This window comes from Bacillus rossius, chromosome 1, assembly GCF_032445375.1.
Source record: "Bacillus rossius redtenbacheri isolate Brsri chromosome 1, Brsri_v3, whole genome shotgun sequence".
In the NCBI taxonomy this organism is placed as follows: domain Eukaryota; kingdom Metazoa; phylum Arthropoda; class Insecta; order Phasmatodea; family Bacillidae; genus Bacillus; species Bacillus rossius.
Genome location: NC_086330.1, coordinates 375,815,649 through 375,841,317, shown reverse-complemented (window position 1 = coordinate 375,841,317; position 25,669 = coordinate 375,815,649). Strand labels below are relative to the sequence as shown.

Here is a 25,669-nt window from a genome sequence, read left to right as displayed (position 1 = left end):
TGTATTCCTTGATTTTGCGTTCTCGTAATTTTTATTTTCTTCCCGCGACTAGCAGTGCAGAGCTACAGTGGCGTGTGTGTGGAAGGAGTTGGCAGTACCTGGGCGGTGAGGTCTGGATGAGGCGACATGCTGCTAGCGAGGCGGGCAGGTGTTGGCTCTGCAGCACGTGCCCCCCACCCCCCTACACTGCACCAGGGGCTCCAGATGCTGGCGGGATGTGAGGCGCAGCTGTCTGTCTGTGGCACGCGCCTTCTGCCCGCCCCGGGGGTTCCTCTCTCTCTCTCTCTCTCTCTCTCTCTCTCTCTCTCTCTCTCTCTCTCTTCCTCCTGCCCGCTTCTTACACGCAGACACTCGCCGGGGATTATTCACGGCTTCCATCACCTCCACGATAGCCCTAGGGACCGGATTCAATGAACTCCACAGTTCTACGTACACTCGGTCAAATGCCACCCACTCATTGGCTGCTGTCTCGTGAACCGTCTCAACTAGGTTGTCTGTGATTCGATCATTCTTTGGTTGACAGTTTCTCATTGGCCCAGAGTCATCCAGGTGAGTTGTGAGCCAATAGCAGAGGCAGCACTGAGGTATACGTATTTTCGTTTTAGCCTATATAGCGAAATGTATCCTCGAATTTTACCTGTCTCTAGCGTAGCCCAGCTAGGAGGAACGTAAGCGAATCAAGAAGTGCTGACTGACTAGAACTAAAAAGTTTTCACTAAAAAACCAGCCAATGGAAGAGAGAAAAAAAAAAGGATTTAGCACTCCTTGGGTTTTGACGTTCTTGCAAATGACGTACAACACTACGATGTGTCAAATATTCACATATTTTTGGTAGAAAATATTTGAGTAAATAAAAGAGGTACTATTTAAAAATTCATTAAACTTATGTCTTGAAAAATGTGGTTTATTTGATACAGTGCCTTATGACTCTGACATACAAATATTGAAAAATATATATTTCAAAGTTTAAGTTAAGGGTATACGATGTTTTCCGTTTGTCCGTCTAGATTATTCTGAGATGTAGGCAGTAATTTTCCTCTTAATTTAAACAACAGAAAGTAACAAAATTTTGCGTTGCTTTAAGAGTAGGAAAGGAGGATTGGGTACACATTTTCGAAAGAAGAAAAAAACGGAATCAACCTATGCAAAAATAAAATGAGATGTCCTTGTTTTTTGCAAAAATACCGAGTTTTCTCAGTTTTATATAACCTCCACCCTCCCAACCAAAGACAACACAGGGACGTAAGTACACTAGTTTCCCCCGACACTATAAGTCACTGGAAGCCACTGGGAGTCACTGGGAGTCACTTGAAGTCACTGAGAGTCACTTGAAGTCACTGGGAGTCACTGGGAGTCACTGGGAGTCACTAGGAGTCACTGGCAGCCACTGGGTGTCACTTGAAGTCACTGGAAGTCACAGAGAGTCACTGGGAGTCACTGGCAGCCACTGGGTGTCACTGGGAGTCACTGGCAGTCACTGGGAGTCACTAGGAGTCACTGGCAGCCACTGAGAGTCACTTAGAGTCAATGGAAGTCACTGGAAGTCACTGAGAGTCACTGGGAGTCACTGGGAGTTCTTGGGAGTCACTTGAAGTCACTGAGAGTCACTGGAAGTCACTGGGAGTCACTGGGAGTCACTGGGAGTCACTGGCAGCCACTGGGAGTCACTGGGAGTCACTGGGAGTCACTGGGAGTCACTTGAAGTCACTGAGAGTCACTTGAAGTCACTGAGAGTCACTGGAAGTCACTGGGAGTCACTTGAAGTCACTGAGAGTCACTTGAAGTCACTGAGAGTCACTGGAAGTCACTGGAAGTCACTGAGAGTCACTGGGAGTCACTGGGAGTCACTTGAAGTCACTGAGAGTCACTTGAAGTCACTGAGAGTCACTGGAAGTCACTGGGAATCACTTGAAGTCACTGAGAGTCACTTGAAGTCACTGAGAGTCACTGGAAGTCACTGGAAGTCACTGAGAGTCATTGGGAGTCACTGGGAGTCACTTGAAGTCACTTGAAGTCACTGAGAGTCACTGGAAGTCACTGTAACTCACTGAGAGTCACTGGGAGTCACTGGGAGTCACTGGGAGTCACTTGAAGTCACTGAGAGTCACTTGAAGTCACTGGAAGTCACTGGGAGTCACTGGGAGTCACTAGGAGTCACTGGCAGCCACTGGGAGTCACTGGGAGTCACTAGGAGTCACTGGCAGCCACTGGGAGTCACTGGGAGTCACTGGGAGTCACTGGGAGTCACTGGCAGCCACTGGGAGTCACTGGGAGTCACTGGGAGTCACTGGCAGCCACTGGGAGTCACTGGGAGTCACTGGGAGTCACTTGAAGTCACTGGGAGTCACTGGGAGTCACTGAGAGTCACTGGCAGCCACTGGGAGTCACTGGGAGTCACTGGGAGTCACTTGAAGTCACTGGCAGCCACTGGGAGTCACTGGGAGTCACTGGGAGTCACTGGGAGTCACTGGGAGTCACTGGGAGTCACTGGCAGCCACTGGGAGTCACTGGGAGTCACTGGGAGTCACTGGCAGCCACTGGGAGTCACTGGGAGTCACTGGGAGTCACTGGGAGTCACTGGGAGTCGCGACCACGAGGAATGCTGGCTCCGAGCCGACACGGTCCAAGCCAATTCCCACGTCCTCACACAACACCAACATAATGAAACATATTGAAATAAATCAGTTCTCTGTATTTTTTGACGTGATAAAGTCTTATAAATCGATGAACGCCGGCTGCACGCACGAAAAATTGTATCACGTTCCGCCTGAGCCGAGCGTGCAAGAACCGGCCAACCACCGTGCGAGGAAAATCTTCTATATCATCAAACAGGTTAAGGCGGGCTATTTAACTAAATGTTCGTGATTATATTTAAACAAATGTATTAAATTATATTTGCAAAAACTGTAAATAATATTTGAAAATTAAAATGTATGTAATTTTTCATCAATGTTTTCTTATTGCGTTTTCACAAAATATTATCGTCCGTAAACCTACTTTACAGACAACCCCCTTTTTTTTTGAAACAGTTATATTCATGTAAAATTATAGATATTTCAACGTTTACATCAAAACAACTTTATCATTATAAGATATTATTGTTCACATTAAAATTGGATTTGGATTCTTATCCAGGCATTTAAGCCTTGTGTTTTCCCAGTACCAACAATAGTATTTCATTTGTAAACTGTTCCCTGAATATATTTCCAGTATAAACTGGTTACATCAATAAACACAATAAAACAAAATAAAGTCCAATTAGTTTTTATTCGATTATCATTTCCATATTTAAGAAAAATTATGCATGAATTAAATATCAATTCAAATATAAAATTATTTAGAATTTGTTACAAGAAATTCACAGTATTACCTCGAAAAACGTATTTCATACATGCAAAAATAACCACGCCCATGATTACACATCTTGTAGTATTACAAACAACTTTGGGAATCGGAATGTATGTAAAATTACAGAATATATTGTGGAGGATTTGCTGTGTCGGGTTCGTATCCAATTACCACGTCAGTCACCATATAAAAATCTCATTTTGAGATGCCACAGTTATTACTGATTTCTTATGAGCCTGTCTAGAACAGGATTTATTTCAATGAGTATCAAAAGGATTTGCAGTTGATAATGCAACTCTAATTGGATTCTTCAGGTTACATTTCCTAATATCATTCGTAATTATCGCAAATAGTTATAATTGTCTTATTATGCTTGCATCATGTTAAAAATATATTTTAATCCATAATCGGTTTCAACATCATTCACACAGACAAATGAAAGAATCTAAAAATAAATCAGCGGGCAAAGTGTTTGTATCTCCTCCTACCCCCCCCCCCCTTTTTTTTTGTCGGAAATAAATTCTGTGTTCGCACGTGGCCCTTTCAATGAAATAAAACATTGCGAACATGACATGGTGCTTGTTCACGCTCCATGGTGCTTAGTTCCACGTGGAACACATGTAGCTCTGGTGCCCAGTCGCAGCACCGGTGGGCAGAGTTCACATAGCCAGGATGCTGCGGTGATCCTGTGAAACGAGGGTGGAGAAAGCTACCGGAATGAACGGCTAGGCGAGTGATCTGACCACCCAACCACCTCTGGGTCATCCTAGTCAGGGGTGTGTGTGTGTCGGCGAGGCGGGATGATAAGCGCGACGCTCGCTGGTGCTTCTAGCGCGGTGTCTCCTCTGGACTGGCGCGCAGTCTTCTCCCAGTGCATTGAGCGGTGACCATGACATATGGTGTAAAATAAGTCCATCAAGTGATTCTAAGAATGTACTGTACAGGACGTTTCATGCCTAAAAATTGACCTGACAACACGTCTTTTAGCCATTTTCACTTTTCTAAAAAAATACATTTTGGAAAAGTAGTACAAGTAAGGTCAGCAGCCGAAGTTTCGAGTCATGGTGCATCGTGCGTGGTGCTGGACCTCTTGCGTGGTTGCGTGGCTCGCCGGCGGCTTGCGGGGGGAGGGGGGCGGGGGTGGCTGTCGAAACCACGGAGCCGCACAAGGCGCGCGGCGTCACGTCCTGTCGGCGCCTCAAAGGGACGCGAGGCGTCTGTTAACGACCCGGGTTTTATCGGCCGCGACTGCCGTGCCGGCCGCGATGTCGGCGCTAGTGTCGCCCCGCAGAGCTGCTGTCCTGCCCGCCTCGGCGCCATCTTGCCTTGGTGACTGTTCACCGGAGTCTCTGGCGTGTCAAGTAGAGGTGTAAAAGGAGAAGCCTTCTTTTCACAGACGAGAGAGCCAAAACCCGAAGTTCCCCAAAGTTCGTGCTTTTTTTCCGTATCTTTAATGTAGATATCCTAACCGAATCAACCGTCTAAAATGTTTTAAAATATTTATAATGTAGCTAACCTAACCTAATTTACCATTAGTATCCTTTTATCAACACCGCCATATTTATTTACAATGAACAAAAAAAAACCGAAGATACACGATCGGGCGTTTGGCTCTCTCGTCTGTGAAAAGAAGGCTTCCCGTGTAAAAGTAACGAAAAAAAGTGTGCACACTTAAAGAAACATGTTTTCAGAAATTGGATGGGCTGCTCTTTCAGTCGCTGTACAAACTAACCACTGTCAGAAAAATCCTGAAGGGCTGCCCATCCAAGGGGCAGCATTTCATTCGCTCCGCCTGAGCGGTTTGCTAGTGGCGCGCTGTGCCTACCCGGGCACATTTGCGGTGTGCAACGTGATTTGATAACTACTTAGTACATCAGAGCGGTGTTTGTCCACGAAAAAAAAAAAAATACTGTGAAGGTGGTTGAGTAGTTCTGTTTCCGTATTTTGCTTTTTAGTCTGTATTTGTTAAAGAGTGACATTGATAATAAAAAAACGCGTATTAAGAATTATTTGTATGCAAGAAACCCCCGGTTCAGATTCTTGAAAGCACTTAAGGGACTTGCATTACACCTCATTCTTCATTTCTCCGCCATGTAATGTGACGGTCACCGCTCAATGCACTGGGAGAAGACTGCGCGCCAGTCCCACCTCGCAGACACACGTACACCCCTGACTAGACTGACCCTTAACGACAAATAAGGGTCAGAGTTGGTTGGGTGGTCAGACCACTCGCCTACGACCAAGATGATTCTACCGTCAATCTGCCCGTCCATTCCATCATTTCCCATCACGTCATGGGATCACAGCAAAACCATCAGATTTCTGACCGCTGTTTACGACTGGACACGAGATTTTAATTTCACGTCAGAACTAACGAGCGATTAAGCGTGATCAAGCAAACGAGTTTTTTTTTTTTTTTTTTTTTTTAATGGAGATGGCTACGTGCGGACGCAGAATTTCTTTTCTGTGGCGAATTGGTAATCGAGGGGGGGGGGGGGGGGGGATATAAAAACTTTCCTCACTGTTTTATTTCAAATTCTTTCATTTTGTTGGTGTGAATGATAGATTTTTGTATGGCGACGTGGCAGTTGGCTTTGACCACGTCACAGCAGCGTGCTACAAAAAAAAACAGTCTCAGTCACTCTGTATTCCTAAGGATCTCTGGAGAACCATAGCATCAGGGCTATATCTCGTGGAAACAATTTCGCCTGTCTCGCGGTAGATGTAGGATGTAGGTCACGAACATTCCAACACCGTTTTCTTTACCGTCACCACACGTCCTGGACGCTGATTGGTCAAGCGGCTGTCTCACGCATTTCAAAGCATGTAGGTCACGAAAATTCTGTAGGCTTTACGAAGCCATGACTTCGCTATATTAACACTTCGTATACATATTAGTATACTATAAACAATCCAGATAAGTTAGAATATCCGGTATGGTCTAGTGGCTAGGATACCTGGCTCTCACCCAGGAGGCTCGGGTTCGATTCCCGGTACCGGAAAATATCGATTTCGAATGTTTTCTGTTTGAAATTTTGTCCTGGTTGTAAAATATTTTTTTCTTCTAATTTGCACATGAGAAACAAGAAAATCAAATCTAATGTTTTGAAAGACATGGTAAATTTCACATAGTGTATAATTATATACCTATATATATATATATTATAAAGTCCGTGACTATCAAAACAGTGTACTTAACAAAGAAATTTGTTGTCTGTAAAGTCGGTTTACGGACGATAGTTAAACGTGACAACGTCATAACAAAACATTGATGAAATGATTGCATACTTTTATGAATAAAATTGAATCATTTTTATTGAATTATCACTATTTTGTATGGATACAAAGGAGTGAAATTAAATCTACAATTTAATTGATAAATTTAATTTTTATTTGCACTCATTAATTCAAATATGTTTATTACTTTAGCGAAGAGATTATTTTAACTATAACTTTTAAACATGTTTGCTATTTAACTTCTTCCAATCTGTGCTCTTCTGTTAAGGATAGGACGATGATAGGAAAAGTAAAGAAACGAATGGGAGTGTTTCAAGTTTAATGTGCCTCGAAAAAGTCAAATCGATGGTTGTTCCAATCGAGTGGAAGAGAGATAGATGCGGCGCAAGCGTACAATGAGCGTAACGGGACACCGCGTAATGGGACAATGTGCATAACGGGACACTTTTAATTGCGTGCCGCTGGCGTTCATCGATTTATTAGACGTTGTCACGTCAAAAAATCTGTACGTTTACAAAGTTGCCAAATAATAGTTTGTAATACCACAAGAAATATATTTGTAACTTTGTAACAACACACGGTAAAGGTTTTTTTTTTTGACGTGATAACGTCTTAAAAATCCATACACGCCGGCTGCACGCACGAAAAAGCATGACTCATTGTCACGTTCCGCCTGAACCGAGCGTGCAAGAACCGGCCAACCACCGGGCGAGGAAAATCTTCTATAATATATCAAACCGGTTAAGGAGGGCTATTTTAACTAATTGTTCGTGATCATATTTCAATAAATTATTTAAATTAAATTTGAAAAAACTGTAAATAATATTAGAAAATTAAAAAGTATGCAATTTTCTATCAATGTTTTCTTATGACGTTATCACGTAAAATTATCGTCCGTAAACCGACTTTACAGAAACCCCCATTTTTGCATATGAAATTTTTTTTTTTTTTTCGAGATAATTCTGAGTAGGTATATGTTACGAAATTTGGCGCATAATTTTATATTTTAATAGATGTTCGTTCAAGAATGTTGTTTTAAACCGCGGGGAAGGAAACCAGGGACAGGCGGGGGTGGAGTGAAGACGCGCAGATATCCGTGCAAGGAGGCGCAGGCGGTAAGGAACCCGTCCCATCCCACACTTAGAGAAGTCCTCGCTGGACACCTCTCCCCCCTTCCAAAGAATCGCACCCTGGGGCGTGTGTTCTTACCACCATCTGCACTATTTGTTTGATTCGTGTTGTGATTGGACCTTTCGTATAAAGTAGTCCACTGAGCGTTCATCACACACCACGGAGGAGCAGTAATATATACTCTGTAAAAATCGTTTTATACTTTTGCAAGGACAGCCCTTGGAAACTCAGTTTCCAATTATACCACTTGTAAATTTGTACCATTTGCAATTTTACAAAACTCTCCCTTGCAGTTTTACAAGTGATGGCGTTGGCAACTGAGTTTCCAAGTATTTTCCTTGTAAAAGTACAAACAAAATATTTACAGTGTATGTAAGGCAACCTCAGAGGAATTTACATACTGTAACGTATTCTTATTCCCAAAAAAAAAATCAGGATCTTTGCAGGGATACATCGTGATAAATCCCACCTGAGCAAGTGATTTCACGCTGTTAGGCTTCAAAGTTACTTCGAAGATGGAATGATATTCATTTTTATTCGGAACAACATTATTGACACTATTTCTCAGTTTTAATGTAAAACGTAGTAGGTATGAAATTAACTAAAAACCTTCACAATATAATATTTTATAAAAAGTTTGCGACAAAACTTGCCTGAAATCTTTAGGTAGTAAGTAATAAAACATTTATTTTACTGAATCCAAGCAAAGGCCTAACTTCAACTTTTATCTCCGTGTTAATACAATTAGTACTGTTTTAGGTGTACCAACATGACGGGTTAAAAAATATAATTTGTAAACTTGCTAATGTTTTAATTTTTTGTTAATATTTTCATCTCAGTTCACAAAACATGTTTATATGCATAATAAACAGTTTAAGTATGTACTCGAGGTATGTTTTAAGTATTTATTATGCATGTAAATGAACATCCAACTGTTTTTGAGAGGGGATGGTGGCAGATACCTTTAATTTTCTTGTTTCTACCATAATGCACGGATGCTTATCATACCTATTTTGGAAAAAAATATATATATCGTCAAACACGCTGATATATAAATATTATCAATTGCTGGGCTGTTTAGTTATCTATTAGCGCTACAATCCATCAGAAGGTTGGTTTGATTAAAGCGTTAATGCACCTGCTCGTACGGGGCATTAATTCATAAACTATGCCCTATTTGTCTCAGCTCCTATTTTAAATTGCTGATGAATTACTACTTCATGAATTATTCCTTTAGCTACTCTCGCCCACGTGTCGCTGTCGGAGGTATCCTGTTCGCAGTTACTGTAATCACATTCTCTACCTTCCCACCCGGGAGAAAGAGAGAGTAAAGGGGAGTAAAAAGAGGGCAGAATGAAGTCCCATTAGGGACATAGTTTGTATTCTATTCTCAGGAAGAGCTGTCTGGCACGAGATACCGCCATTACGGGAAGACACCGCAGGGGCTTGTGACACGTGTTTCCCCTCAGATCCAGATAGCTGGACTCGCGATAGTCCGTCGCCTCCGTCCGTCAGTCACGTGACCTGCGGCCAATCACATGGTCCGTCCGTCCGTCCGTCCGGGACGCACCACAACGCCGAAATACCACAACGCCGAAAACCATAACGCCGAATGCCAAATTGACTACAACGCCGACAGCTAGAAAACTGCTGTGTACCACAACGCCTAAATACATTAACGCCGAAAAATGTCATTGCAGGACTGCCACAAAGGTTAGGTTAGGTAAGGTTAGCACACAAATTCATTCAGTTGTTATTCATTTTGCTCCTGTGCCGCCCCCCCCCCCCCTTACCAAAGCAACAATTGCGGCGATACTGTATTTCGGCGTTGTGGTACACAGCAGTTTTCTAGCTGTCGGCGTTGCGGTCAATTTGGCATTCGGCGTTATGGTATTCGGTGTTATTGTACTTTCGGCGTTGTGGTATTTCGGCGTTGTGGTAACGACCCTGTCCGTCCGTCAGAAGTTTGGTCACTTCATTCGTTTGACGGACGGACAGACGGATCAAATTATAACCTCCAAATGTCTGCAAACGTATTGCGTGAAAACATTTTATCATATCAGAAGTGTCTGAAGTGTAATTATTTACATGCTTAACATTATTACATTTTAATTCTGTTTGTACACATTGTATTTGAAACAAAAATCGTATGATTCACAGAAGTGTAATTAATAACGCATGGTTACTCTAAACAATGTTGAAATAAACACCAGAGTAAAAAATAATTGAGTTAGATGAGTCATAAGTGCATAAATTACATGATTGTCAAACTAATATAATTATACAAGAGAAATGTAAGTGTTCACGACAGTTGGGAGGACGTATAAGGGAGCATGTATTGGCGGACGCAGGGAGTGTTGTAAACGCTACGGCGGCAGACGAACAGACGCGACGGGCTACTGTGATGCTGACTGTGACTCCCTTCCACAGGAGACTTCGCGGTCATGGCGATGTCTTGTCGCAGACACCGAGCTATATGGTGCGATTGTGAGGCCAAGTTTACAAACTACGCAACAAACAAAACGTTAAAACAACGACTTTATCAAACACCCGTTTATAATCACGCAGGACGCAGAAAACGTAACGAAAGCATGGCCAATTTTTAGAGACCGGAAAAATTCGCGGATTCATTCGGCGATAGGCTAGAAGTCAAATACATATATCTTTTAGATGATTTTGCTATTGGCTTACTGTTCATCTTGACGAATTTCAACCAGTTATAAAAAAACCTCAACCAAAGAAGGATCGAATCACAGACAAACCAGCTGAGACGACTCACAAGTCAGCAGCCAATGAACTGGCGTTATTTGCCCGAGTGTACAGGGAAATGTGCAGTCCATCCTGAAGGCCATTTAAACCGCGAATTTTGCAGGTCTCTGCCAATTTTCAACTCGCCTACACGATTAGAAATTACAGTAAATTAACGGATTTTTCAACGAAACTACGCCTGATTACTAGAGACCTGCAAAACTCGCGGGTTCAATGACCTCCAGGATAGACTCTACTACACTCTACACACTCGGGCAAATGCCACCTGCTCATTGGCTGCTGACTTGTGAGTCGTCTCGACCGAGTGTCTGTGATTCGACACTTCTATGAGTGAGGGTCTCTAATTGGCCCTCATTACTCCAGATTAACAGTGAACCAATGACAGAAGCAGTGCTAAGGTAAAATTATTTGAATTGTAGATATCATGAAATTAATCCGCGAATTTTGCAGGTCTCTACTGATTACAATTTCGAGTCGAAAGTTGCGTTGTAAACACGGTAAACACACGCGTGGAAGGGGGGAAAAAATTGTTTTTGATGTATATTCAAAAAGATTCTGAATGTTTTGTAAATATAATAAAATTATTATTGTTAATTCATATTCAAAATATGCTAACTCAATACCGTAAATTTTCGAAGATAAACCGTAACTTAACTGGAAACCCTGGATAGTTTGTAACCAGCGTTCTTAGTAAACTCACCTCTGGGCCATTGAGGATGAAGCGGCTGCCTTATAGAACTTATTTGATTTAACTGTAAGTAACTACGCCCTGTTAATAATACTCTAGCCAACCAAAAGAGCGAGAAGTTGGGTATTTTCGAAACACTATTCTGTTGGCAAAATATTCTCGCAAATAATTGACGTCAACGGAGATTGGACTAACGTTGTTGGCTCGACACACCCTAGAAAACCTCTGGCCAATGGAAAACATTCATTACTCGGATGGTATAATTTCCCAATCTTTCAAATCATAGAGTAGCCAATCAACTGTTTGCTACGTAATTAATTTGTGCTTGATTCTAAAGTCTAGCTTGGTATTGAAGTAAACCGCTTAACAGTCGTCTCTTCATCGACGACACCACGGAGGGCCTGTGGAGTGGTTGTGTTTCCAAGTTGAAGTCACTCAAATTATAGTGATGGATAGGGACCGGAAAAATTCGCGGGTTCACTGACCTGTAGGATGAACTCCACAGTTCTACGTACACTCGGTCAAACGTCACCCACTCATTTGCTGCTGTCTTGTGAGACGTCCCAACGTAGCAGCCTGTGATTCGTATAAAGCTTTGGTCGGGTGTTTCTCACTGGCCCAGAGTCATCCAGGTGAGTTGTGATCCTATAGCAGAGGCAGAACTGAGGTATAACTATTTATAGTTTAGACTATCGCTAAATGAATTCGCAAATTTTTCCGGTCTCTAGTTATGGCTTTATGAAGGCGAACGCTACAAGATTGCTTAGTAGCTTGACATTTACTCTCTGAAAAGTATCGTAAAAATTCCATAAAAAAGTGAGTATTTTTCAACAAAGATTTTATTGACACATCAGCTAGGTACTTGAGTTAAACTTCATTATAACAAAAATTAAAATATATTGTAGGTGGGGATCATTCTCATTTTTAATTCAATATTATCATGGCAAAGAATTCACACATATAGACACATCCTCCCTCGCTTTCTGCTTCCCAAAATAATAACAAAATTTGCAGTTTCATATGTGTGAACCATTTCAAACTGCAAAATAATAACTACTCACTACGTCCTAAATTTCCATATTCATCTGGTATATGTTCTTAGAGTGCCCTTGACGCCACATTTACTCAGTGAACCTGTTCTAAAAAAGCGTGCGAATTTTTTTTTTCCCCTGTTTAATTTCGGAGACGAGTTTCGGCGCGATGAAAACAGCTTGACGAGAGATGCTCTCCCACGGTCGTAAACGCGGGCAGCGGTGAGGACGACAACTTAATTCCTTCACTGAGTCTGACGACGTGTCTCGGCCTCCCACGAGCTGTCTCGGATCTCCCCACACCCTTCTTTCATTCCCAGTTCTCTCTCGCCCTCCCGAGAAAACCCTTAAAGTAGAGACCGGAACAATTCATGTATTCATTTAGCGACAGGCTAAAATATAAGTAGTTATACCACAGTGCTGCCTCTGCTATTGGCTCACAACTCACCTGGATGACTCTGGGCCAATGAGAAACACCAGACCAAAGCTTTATACGAATCATCGCAGGCTGCTACGTTGGGACGTCTCACAAGATAGCCAGCAGCCAATGAGTGGGTGACATTTGACCGAGTGTACGTAGAACTATGGAGTTCATCCTACAGGTCGTTGAACAAGCGAATTTTTCCTGTCCCTATACGATATGCGGCCTTTTATTCGAAATGTCGGACTTGCCGTTTGACTGGGAGGTGTTCCGCAGGCACAGGGTGCGACGTGTGCCACTGTTGCGCTCGGGCGCTGGGTGCAGGAGCTGTTGGCGGGCAGCTAACAGCCGCGGCGGAGCGCAGTGGGCGCTGTGCCCTTCCACGCGCGGCCGGACGGTGCGGGGAGGAAGGGAAGAGGACATGGCGAGGGGTGGTATGCGGCAGAGACCCAGATGACTGCTGCGATCCCGCGTCACGGCAACATCTCAGCTTCCCCGCGGCGCTGCCATCTGCGGCGGTGGACAACAACCAAAGTTCACAAAGCCAAACGGAAACTGTTTCATGAATTTTAACAAGATGGGCTGTATTAAAAAAAAATGGTTGTCTGTAATGTCGGGTAACGGACGACAGTTTAACGTGACAACGTCATAACAAAACATTGATGAAATGATTGCATACTTTTATGAATAAAATTTAATCATATTTATTTTAATAATAAAATAATAAATACTTGAAATTATACTAGTAATCAGATTTTTAAAATGCAAGAATAATTAAACACCTTTATTGCCGAAATTGTTGTTGTAATAAGCAATGAAAACCACATTAACTTTTCACTTCACTTCATAAACAGTCGACGAAACAGTTCACGTGTAGATGACTTGTAATTAATTTTAAAAACTAGCTTTTAGCTATAAAGTTTAAACATAATTATGAACAAGTTTTCATATAAATAAACTGTAATCAAATATCTATCATCAATTATATGAATCACCATAATTTTTTAGTCAATTGTAACATAACCTATTATTAGGCTACTGCACTCGCCGACAGATGCTACTTTTTAAAATAAAATTTCGGCTTTAATCTCCAACCCAGACGCCTGTGGTGCGCTGGGGCCGAGATTAAAATTTGTCGAGAATAGTTTACGTTTTTATGTCTTCCATTGCTCAAAATGATATGCAATTGTGGCCCCGGGCACGAAATTTTATTTATAATTAATTATTATAACGCCCCTCGCAATAAACAAAGGAAAATATGTATTAACGAGTACCTGGTTGCCGCGGAAGCGGGTAGATAGCGCGATTCGTTCGGTTCGCGTCCGTCACCGTAGATGACAGCACCGTAGGGGAATTATATTATTTCGATTTTATAATACGATTTTATAACAAATACGCATCCCAAATACACCAAACGTATTTATAATGTGTTACAATATTTTTTAAAACATTGTGAAAAAGATTCCGGGTGTAGTTTGAATTATGTGTAACTGTAAAACACCATTGTTCGTACAAAAACGTATTTGAAAATTCAACATTTCTTTTTTATAACCGTACCGATTGTGCTGAAAATCGGTGGACGATCGTTAAATTACATAATATTAATAATTCAAACAACGAAAACATGATTGAAAAGTCAAATCGATTGTTCCAATCGAGTGGAAGAGAGATGCGGCGCAAGCGTACAATGAGCGTAACGGGACACAACGTAACGGGACAATGTGCGTTACGGGACACTTTTTCGTGCGTGCAGGTGGCGTTCATCGATTTATTAGACGTTGTCATGTCAAAAATCCTTGTGGTAAATAGCGTCCAAAGACGGGGTTAGTATTTTTTCTTCAAATATTTTTTTTTTTTTTTTTTTTTCGCTTTTATCGAAACCGTTTGGTTATATAGTTTTCAAATTTCAGTCTGGTAATCAAAGTCTACGTAACTGCTCTGGCGATGAATTCTAGCTGTGGGTGCGGGAACTACCTGTGATCCGCAACCAGAAATGTAGTTGAATAAACCAATTTGCGTATATATTTATCACATTTGACATTATTTTTAAGAATTCAACGGTTCGTATTATCCGTGTATTTACAACATGAGAACACGCCAATTTCCTTGTTACGAAGGTTAGATGATACACGGAACGACTCGCTCACATTTCCATTATTTTTATTTTTTTAAGTTAATTTTTTTTACAGGCGGCAGGGTAAGTCGAGGGGATGTCTCATCAGAGCGTAAAAGTCAATTACAATCCTCGGGAGTGGGGCGATCGATGGTAGAGAGTTGGACAACTGAGGACTCTTTGCAGGTTTCTCGTCGCCATGTTTGAAACTATCGATTTCAAACTTACAGTGCGAACCTTTATTGGGTATTCAATTGCTTTCGTTTTATAATTCAAGTGAATTATTTAATATTTTGAATTTCGTTTATTTTCCGGGAATTCGAAAAAACCAATGCCATGCGACTTGTCTCAATTTGATATTTCAAAAAAGTCGTTCGATGGTCTACGCGTCCTTCTGCCACGGTTTCTTCTGTCAGTATTGTTTGCAAACAATGTTGTCAGTGTTTGTGAACAAACATCACGTGATGCTTTTTCAAGTAACAGTTGGGGAAATTGGCACCGCTGGTACGGCACTACTTACTTACAAATAAACTCAGGTTTAAGATTTGAAACAAGTTACATGAAACAGACGTACACTGAGAGAAAGGTTTGTTTGCCTCATAAAAATATTTGTTTATATATGGCGAAATAAACATATTTTGTTAATTCAAACAAATATTTTGTAGTAGGAAAGATTCTGTTGACCCCAAAAAATGATTTTATCAACTCAAATGTATATTTGGTTAGGTGTAACAAATTGTTTTTTTTTTTTTTTTTTACCAACTTTGATTAAACTAACAAAATATTTTGTTCCACCAAGTAAATATTTGTTTCGCCATATATAGGGACCGGAAAAATTCGCGGATTCAATGACCTCTAGTATAGCCTCCATTATCCTCTGCATTTCTCAAGTAAACACGCGTGTTCATTGGGTACTACATTGTGAGGCGTCTCCACTGGGTAGCTCGTGATTCGACGCTTCTTTGGTCGATAGACTCTCATTGGCCCAGAGAGTTCCAGTTAAACTGCGAGCCAATAGCAGAACCAGCAGAATTGTACACAATCCGCGAATTTTTTCCGGTCTCTAGCCACATATAAACAAATATTTGTTTGATTCAAACAAACCTTTTCTCTGTGTAGCAGTGTGTCGTGGGCTCGCTCTAACTCGGAAGTCTGTATGAGAAGAAAGACACGACCTAGCCGGGCACACACAGGGTGTGCAGGCCTTCAGGATAAACCATGCCATTTGAGAACTGCTTGAGACGTCAAAGTGGTATCTGTTCACTAAAAGCATCTAAGAATATTCCGAGGGCGCGTGAGTGGTTCTTTCCCCGAGCCTTTGTTTCTAAACTGTGTTTTTATTAGAGTGGGAATGGCATAACCGCGTGTTTACCGAGTAATTTCTTTGACATGAACCGCCCGGGACAGATTCTGGCAAGCACCTGAGGGACTTGCATCACACCCTTAAGGCCGGTTCTCACGCAACGTTTTGTACACAGTTTTGACTGCGCAGGCAAAACTGTGCAAACAAAAGGTTGCAGTTTAGCCGTGTCCACACAACACAGTTTGCAGCCACGTTTTATCCTATCAGTTGCGAGAATTCCTTACTTTGGCCAATTCTTTCCGGTATACCGACCTCAAAGAATTAATATGTTTTTTTTTATTTTATTTCTGTTAGCCGCGATGTCAACCTGTTTGTATTTTTGCACAAGTGTTTCATACGCTTGACTTTTTTTGTCCCTATCGCTATATTCTTTTCATTTGACCCGCCACAAACACGGAAAGGACTTGTACAGACCAATGAACTCTGTTGGAAATTCACGTGAACACTGTCGCAGATCGGTCATGGTTGAACAGATTACACTGTTCCGGCACAAATACCGAGGGAGAACTGAGCTCCGTGTACGGAGAAGACGGAGGAAGTGTCCACGCGCTACGACAAGTCTGTGCAGGTCGACTAAACTGCGCGGACATAAATGCTCTTGGCCACAGTTTTCCTTCTCCGTGTTCCGTCTCCGCGCAGTTCACAAATATGCGCAGTTTTCCTGTCCGCACCCCACGTCTTGTCTACAACGATGTGACCTGCGCAGGTAAATCGTTGCTGAAAACGTTGCGTGTGGACCGGCCTTTATCTCCATGCACCGGGAGACTGCGCGCCAGTCCCGAGGCGATACCAGTGAGCAGAGGTGTTATGGGTAGAGACCGGAAAAATTCTCGAATTCATTTCGCGACAGGCTAAAATATAAATAGTTATACCTCAGTGCTGCCTCTGCTATTGGCTCACAACTCACCTGGATGACTCTGGGCCAATGAGAAACACCCGACCAAAGCTTTATACGAATCACAGGCTGCTACGTTGGGACGTCTCACAAGACAGCAGCCAATGAGTGGGTGGCATCTGACCGAGTGTACGTAGAACTGTGGAGTTAGTTCATCCTGGAGGTCATTGAACCCGCGAATGTCTCCGGTCCCTAGTCACCACACTCTCCTCGCTGACACAGACGCAGGTACACCCCTGGGCCGACGGGGGAATGGCTCTTGGCGTGCTTGCAAGCTGTCGCGCCCGTGCGAGGGCCGGAACCCACTGCTTCTCCGTCTCTGTCTGGCCGCCTGTCGCCGCTCGCCGTGGGAGCGACGGTTGGCGCAGGATCCGGGCTGGGGGAGGGGGGGGCATCACCTGTCGACGCCAGAGGAAGAACTGCCGCGTCTTTCCCGCCTTCACCGACACATCTCCCTGCCGCGCTGACGTCACTTCCCGTCCCCCGGCACCCAGACCCGAGACTCAACTACACTTTACACGTCCACCATCCTCCGTGACAGTTTTCTTCTCTTTCGCTTCTTTCGTTATTGAAACGAGCAGAGTAAATACCTACCAATAATTAGAGACATAAAATATTCGCGGTTTCATTTCGTGATAGGCTGAAATTCAAACATGTGTATAATTCTGCTGGTTCTGCTATTGGCTCGCAGTTTAACTGGAGCTCTCTGGGCCAATGAGAGACTATCGACCAAAGAAGCGTCGAATCACAAGCCACCCAGTGGAGACGACTCACAATTTAGTAACCAATGAACACGCGTGTTTACTTGAGAAGTGCAGAGGATAATGGAGGCTATCCTAGAGGTCATTGAATCCGCGAATTTTTCCGTTCCCTACTAATAATTTTAAATTTGTAAATTCGGACGTATGTATGTTTGTCTGTTTGTCCTTTGGCGAAGCAACGAAAAAAATAACGGTTTGGACCGGAGAGTGACATAGGCTACATATAATTATGAAAATATACCCCCTTAAAAAGTGAAAAAAATGAGTTAATTTCATTTTTATAATATAAAATCACTAGCAGACCCGGCCACGCGTTGCTGTGGCTGAGTGATTTAGAAAGGATTTAAAAGACAAAATTTAACTCAGATTAACATAACGTTTTCAATTCTATTTTATTATTAAATACTCTGATTACCTTTACTTATAATAAATTACAGTTCATTTTATTAATAAATACTGAAGATAGATATAAATAATTGTAAACACGTGAGAATAAAATCAAAAATAATACAAAAAAGCGAGGTTACGTAGTACATTGATCAACGAAAATGTGCACAACATGGAGAAAAAAAAAATTGAATTGAAACGTAGCATCATCTATGAGATATTTATGTCAGACAGTACAACAGTTGTCTGTAAAAAACTGATTTAACAAGGCGCCATCTGTTTGTGACTTATGAAACTTACGATTAATAACACCAATCAACATGGATAATCAGTTTATTATTAATTATAAAGTATTAAGACCATTAATCGCAATAAAAACTATCCTATCTCTCTAGTTGGAAAAAATTACACATAAATGCCAATCTTCATCAAAATCGGTTGACTTGGTGAAGAGTTCACTGGAAACAAACATCAGGACACTGGATTTATATATATTAAGATAGGAGGTAGGTCATAGGGACGCAGTGAGTTTGCATCATATCTCTATGTCCGCCGCACGGTCATTTAGTAAGTTCCGCCAACTTCCTAACCTTCTCCTTCCCGAAACCCAACCGCTTGGCGAAGCTCGCAGCTGCCAGCGAACTGAAGGCTCTATTAACAGTTTGGTTGTAGAACTTCATCGATAGATGGCGTTGCCTTGAATAAGTAACGCGCTATCGTTTGGTGCCCGTTGCATCTTGACGAGGGGTTATCTGCCTTTCCACAAAATGAAGCTAAAAGATTGGCGTTCCAGTTTTGCTGATGCGTAGCCTTGATGCACCGAGGCTGTGCCATGTATGGGAATTCCCGATTTTCAAGTGTATGTCCTACAGACTTGGAACTCGGTAGTAATGTTCCTTACATTATGATATGTTTAGCCCGGGAAACGCCGGCTAATATAAATATACTTATTGACTACTTTGTATTTATTCTGGAAATTTTGTGTCCTAAAATTATTTTAATGTTATTTTAGATACGGAAAATGTTGCGCATTCATTTTATCGCAATTTAGACTGTAAACCTTTACACTCTCGCACTGTGTTCATGATTGGACCGCAGTTGTTTGGCCACGCCCCTCTAAGGCCGTGAGCCAACGGGAAGTGGCGAATCAGGTGGTGCTAATTAACAAGGATAAAAATGTTCTAAGAAATCAACAAATTGGGAAAGCAAACATGGGTTGAGCACACCTAGGACTTTGAATTATGTCCTGAGGCGAGACGAATGCGCGATATTTCCGGGTATCTAAATAATACATACATGTACACAAACATAAGTGTTTAAAAACAACAAAAAATATTTACATATAAATAGTTTCCTTTTAACTCTTCAGAAATATGCTTAAGTATTGAATAAAGCCTGTTAACAAAACTTTCAACTAAACTAAATTATTAACTATATTTATAAGTGAAGTATTTTTATCACAAGAAATTTAACCATCGCAGGTGAGGCAAGTATAAGTAGAAATTTCTGGTCAGACCAGTCACTCACACATTTCTTTCTTTTTTTGCCAGAAAAACTAATGAATATCGAATTCCGGCGGTCCTATGGGAGGACGATAGTGGCAATAGTGCCCACCCCTGCCCGCACCCCAGCTTTCTCGTTTTCGACTTTATTACATAAAATACTTAAATCTTTAAACAATAAAAGCAACAATAAAAACAGCAAAACATTTATATTCTTCAGTAAACACTTGACCTTTGGAGGGTTTTTTTTTTTTTTTTTTTTTTTTTACGATTTTCAATGCTACTGTAGGCTATTGTGTATAGTATTTTAGTGCTATAAAAAAGAGATACTGAAGTTTACTTGATGTAAGATTTTGGACATACGCCATTGCTAAGCACTTTTTCTGTAGAAGAAAACTAAAAAATACCCAATATTTCAATATTGTTGTGCTGTCATCATTTTTGGGTTTTTTTTTTTTTCGTTCTCTTAGTCCATTTTTCTTTGTTTTTCTTTGTTTGTTGGCCATATTCCTGTTATGGAATATTATGTGGTGTTTATATCCTGTTGAAAACAGCAATTTTTTGCTTAATTTGTGTTTTTGACTTTTGGGTATTTTTTATTTTTTTTCTACAGAAAAAGTGCTTAGCAATGACGAATGTCCAAAAGCTTACATCAAGTCATGCACTCCCATTGCACAAATCTTTCATGGATAATATTTAAGTTTACATAACGATATTTTTCGAGACCTAAAAAATGCGATAAAATGGCCATTCAGGGCTAATGTTTAGCGATGCGTGAGACTGCTCGTGCAGCCGGGAGGGCGAGGCACTTGTGCCGCTGTTGCGCGCGGCCGGGGAGTCCCTGGCTGCATCCAGTCTCCTGCGCAGGACTGCTCTCCCCCTCCCCCCCCGCTGAACCGAGCAGGACAACAGACGAGTGCTGTTCTTACAGGTGCTGCACCACTCGCCCTTGTGGCACGCACCAGAGCAGAGGCCACTCAGCCTGCCCTCCCCACCCGCTGTGCCGAGCAGGACAACAGCCGAGTGCTGTTCTTACAGTGCTGCACCACTCGCCCTTGTGGCACGCACCAGAGCAGAGGCCACTCAGCCTGCCCTCCCCACCCGCTGTGCCGAGCAGGACAACAGCCGAGTGCTGTTCTTACAGTGCTGCACCACTCGCCCTTGTGGCACGCACCAGAGCAGAGGCCACTCAGCCTGCCCTCCCCACCCGCTGTGCCGAGCAGGACAACAGCCGAGTGCTGTTCTTACAGTGCTGCACCACTCGCCCTTGTGGCACGCACCAGAGCAGAGGCCACTCAGCCTGCCCTCCCCACCCCGCTGTGCCGAGCAGGACAACAGCCGAGTGCTGTTCTTACAGTGCTGCACCACTCGCCCTTGTGGCACGCACCAGAGCAGAGGCCACTCAGCCTGCCCTCCCCACCCCGCTCTGCCGAGCAGGACAACAGCCGAGTGCTGTTCTTACAGTGCTGCACCACTCGCCCTTGTGGCACGCACCAGAGCAGAGGCCACTCAGCCTGCCCTCCCCACCCCGCTGTGCCGAGCAGGACAACAGCCGAGTGCTGTTCTTACAGTGCTGCACCACTCGCCCTTGTGGCGCGCACCAGAGCAGAGGCCACTCAGCCTGCCCTCCCCACCCCGCTGTGCCGAGCAGGACAACAGCCGAGTGCTGTTCTTACAGTGCTGCACCACTCGCCCTTGTGGCGCGCACCAGAGCAGAGGCCACTCAGCCTGCCCTCCCCACCCCGCTGTGCCGAGCAGGACAACAGCCGAGTGCTGTTCTTACAGTGCTGCACCACTCGCCCTTGTGGCACGCACCAGAGCAGAGGCCACTCAGCCTGCCCTCCCCACCCCGCTGTGCCGAGCAGGACAACAGCCGAGTGCTGTTCTTACAGTGCTGCACCACTCGCCCTTGTGGCGCGCACCAGAGCAGAGGCCACTCAGCCTGCCCTCCCCACCCCGCTGTGCCGAGCAGGACAACAGCCGAGTGCTGTTCTTACAGTGCTGCACCACTCGCCCTTGTGGCACGCACCAGAGCAGAGGCCACTCAGCCTGCCCTCCCCACCCCGCTGTGCCGAGCAGGACAACAGCCGAGTGCTGTTCTTACAGTGCTGCACCACTCGCCCTTGTGGCACGCACCAGAGCAGAGGCCACTCAGCCTGCCCTCCCCACCCCGCTGTGCCGAGCAGGACAACAGCCGAGTGCTGTTCTCACAGGTGCTGCACCACTCGCCCTTGTGGCGGGCACCAGAGCAGAGGCCACTCAGCCTGCCCTCCCCACCCCGCTGTGCCGAGCAGGACAACAGCCGAGTGCTGTTCTTACAGTGCTGCACCACTCGCCCTTGTGGCACGCACCAGAGCAGAGGCCACTCAGCCTGCCCTCCCCACCCGCTGTGCCGAGCAGGACAACAGCCGAGTGCTGTTCTCACAGGTGCTGCACCACTCGCCCTTGTGGCACGCACCAGAGCAGAGGCCACTCAGCCTGCCCTCCCCACCCCGCTGTGCCGAGCAGGACAACAGCCGAGTGCTGTTCTCACAGGTGCTGCACCACTCGCCCTTGTGGCGCGCACCAGAGCAGAGGCCACTCAGCCTGCCCTCCCCACCCCGCTGTGCCGAGCAGGTCAACAGCCGAGTGCTGTTCTTACAGTGCTGCACCACTCGCCCTTGTGGCACGCACCAGAGCAGAGGCCACTCAGCCTGCCCTCCCCACCCCGCTGTGCCGAGCAGGACAACAGCCGAGTGCTGTTCTCACAGGTGCTGCACCACTCGCCCTTGTGGCACGCACCAGAGCAGAGGCCACTCAGTCTGCCCTCCCCACCCCGCTGTGCCGAGCAGGACAACAGCCGAGTGCTGTTCTTACAGTGCTGCACCACTCGCCCTTGTGGCGCGCACCAGAGCAGAGGCCACTCAGCCTGCCCTCCCCACCCCGCTGTGCCGAGCAGGATAACAGCCGAGTTCTGTTCTCACAGGTGCTGCACCACTCGCCCTTGTGGCGCGCACCAGAGCAGAGGCCACTCAGCCTGCCCTCCCCACCCCGCTGTGCCGAGCAGGATAACAGCCGAGTGCTGTTCTCACAGGTGCTGCACCACTCGCCCTTGTGGCGCGCACCAGAGCAGAGGCCACTCAGCCTGCCCTCCCCTCCCCGCTGTGCCGAGCAGGACAACAGCCGAGTGCTGTTCTCACAGGTGCTGCACCACTCGCCCTTGTGGCGCGCACCAGAGCAGAGGCCACTCAGCCTGCCCTCCCCACCCCGCTGTGCCGAGCAGGACAACAGCCGAGTGCTGTTCTTACAGGTGCTGCACCACTCGCCCTTGTGGCGCGCACCAGAGCAGAGGCCACTCAGCCTGCCCTCCCCACCCCGCTGTGCCGAGCAGGACAACAGCCGAGTGCTGTTCTCACAGGTGCTGCACCACTCGCCCTTGTGGCGCGCACCAGAGCAGAGGCCACTCAGCCTGCCCTCCCCACCCCGCTGTGCCGAGCAGGACAACAGCCGAGTGCTGTTCTCACAGGTGCTGCACCACTCGCCCTTGTGGCGCGCACCAGAGCAGAGGCCACTCAGCCTGCCCTCCCCACCCCGCTGTGCCGAGCAGGACAACAGCCGAGTGCTGTTCTCACAGGTGCTGCACCACTCGCCCTTGTGGCGCGCACCAGAGCAGAGGCCACTCAGCCTGCCCTCCCCACCCCGCTGTGCCGAGCAGGACAACAGCCGAGTGCTGTTCTCACAGGTGCTGCACCACTCGCCCTTGTGGCGCGCACCAGAGCAGAGGCCACTCAGCCTGCCCTCCCCACCCCGCTGTGCCGAGCAGGACAACAGCCGAGTGCTGTTCTTACAGGTGCTGCACCACTCGCCCTTGTGGCGCGCACCAGAGCAGAGGCCACTCAGCCTGCCCTCCCCACCCCGCTGTGCCGAGCAGGACAACAGCCGAGTGCTGTTCTCACAGGTGCTGCACCACTCGCCCTTGTGGCGCGCACCAGAGCAGAGGCCACTCAGCCTGCCCTCCCCTCCCCGCTGTGCCGAGCAGGACAACAGCCGAGTGCTGTTCTCACAGGTGCTGCACCACTCGCCCTTGTGGCGCGCACCAGAGCAGAGGCCACTCAGCCTGCCCTCCCCACCCCGCTGTGCCGAGCAGGACAACAGCCGAGTGCTGTTCTCACAGGTGCTGCACCACTCGCCCTTGTGGCGCGCACCAGAGCAGAGGCCACTCAGCCTGCCCTCCCCACCCCGCTGTGCCGAGCAGGACAACAGCCGAGTGCTGTTCTCACAGGTGCTGCACCACTCGCCCTTGTGGCGCGCACCAGAGCAGAGGCCACTCAGCCTGCCCTCCCCACCCCGCTGTGCCGAGCAGGACAACAGCCGAGTGCTGTTCTCACAGGTGCTGCACCACTCGCCCTTGTGGCGCGCACCAGAGCAGAGGCCACTCAGCCTGCCCTCCCCACCCCGCTGTGCCGAGCAGGACAACAGCCGAGTGCTGTTCTCACAGGTGCTGCACCACTCGCCCTTGTGGCGCGCACCAGAGCAGAGGCCACTCAGCCTGCCCTCCCCACCCCGCTGTGCCGAGCAGGACAACAGCCGAGTGCTGTTCTTACAGGTGCTGCACCACTCGCCCTTGTGGCGCGCACCAGAGCAGAGGCCACTCAGCCTGCCCTCCCCACCCCGCTGTGCCGAGCAGGACAACAGCCGAGTGCTGTTCTCACAGGTGCTGCACCACTCGCCCTTGTGGCGCGCACCAGAGCAGAGGCCACTCAGCCTGCCCTCCCCTCCCCGCTGTGCCGAGCAGGACAACAGCCGAGTGCTGTTCTTACAGTGCTGCACCACTCGCCCTTGTGGCACGCACCAGAGCAGAGGCCACTCAGCCTGCCCTCCCCTCCCCGCTGTGCCGAGCAGGACAACAGCCGAGTGCTGTTCTTACAGTGCTGCACCAATCGCCCTTGTGGCACGCACCAGAGCAGAGGCCACTCAGCCTGCCCTCCCCACCCGCTGTGCCGAGCAGGACAACAGCCGAGTGCTGTTCTCACAGGTGCTGCACCACTCGCCCTTGTGGCGCGCACCAGAGCAGAGGCCACTCAGCCTGCCCTCCCCTCCCGCTGTGCCGAGCAGGACAACAGCCGAGTGCTGTTCTTACAGTGCTGCACCACTCGCCCTTGTGGCACGCACCAGAGCAGAGGCCACTCAGCCTGCCCTCCCCTCCCCGCTGTGCCGAGCAGGACAACAGCCGAGTGCTGTTCTTACAGTGCTGCACCACTCGCCCTTGTGGCGCGCACCAGAGCAGAGGCCACTCAGCCTGCCCTCCCCACCCGCTGTGCCGAGCAGGACAACAGCCGAGTGCTGTTCTCACAGGTGCTGCACCACTCGCCCTTGTGGCACGCACCAGAGCAGAGGCCACTCAGCCTGCCCTCCCCACCCGCTGTGCCGAGCAGGACAACAGCCGAGTGCTGTTCTTACAGTGCTGCACCACTCGCCCTTGTGGCACGCACCAGAGCAGAGGCCACTCAGCCTGCCCTCCCCTCCCCGCTGTGCCGAGCAGGACAACAGCCGAGTGCTGTTCTTACAGGTGCTGCACCACTCGCCCTTGTGGCACGCACCAGAGCAGAGGCCACTCAGCCTGCCCTCCCCACCCGCTGTGCCGAGCAGGACAACAGCCGAGTGCTGTTCTCACAGGTGCTGCACCACTCGCCCTTGTGGCGCGCACCAGAGCAGAGGCCACTCAGCCTGCCCTCCCCACCCCGCTGTGCCGAGCAGGACAACAGCCGAGTGCTGTTCTTACAGTGCTGCACCACTCGCCCTTGTGGCACGCACCAGAGCAGAGGCCACTCAGCCTGCCCTCCCCACCCGCTGTGCCGAGCAGGACAACAGCCGAGTGCTGTTCTCACAGGTGCTGCACCACTCGCCCTTGTGGCACGCACCAGAGCAGAGGCCACTCAGCCTGCCCTCCCCACCCCGCTGTGCCGAGCAAGACAACAGCCGAGTGCTGTTCTCACAGGTGCTGCACCACTCGCCCTTGTGGCGCGCACCAGAGCAGAGGCCAC

The 25,669-nt window shown here is 46.7% G+C and overlaps 1 non-coding gene across 1 annotated transcript; it reads left to right on the top strand.

The window, feature by feature from the left end:
* Nucleotides 1–6,278: 6,278 nt before the first annotated feature.
* Trnae-cuc (transfer RNA glutamic acid (anticodon CUC)) lies at nt 6,279–6,350 on the top strand. The gene has a single exon. It is a non-coding gene; the product is annotated as a tRNA-Glu (tRNA).
* The last annotated feature ends 19,319 nt before the right edge of the window (nt 6,351–25,669 follow it).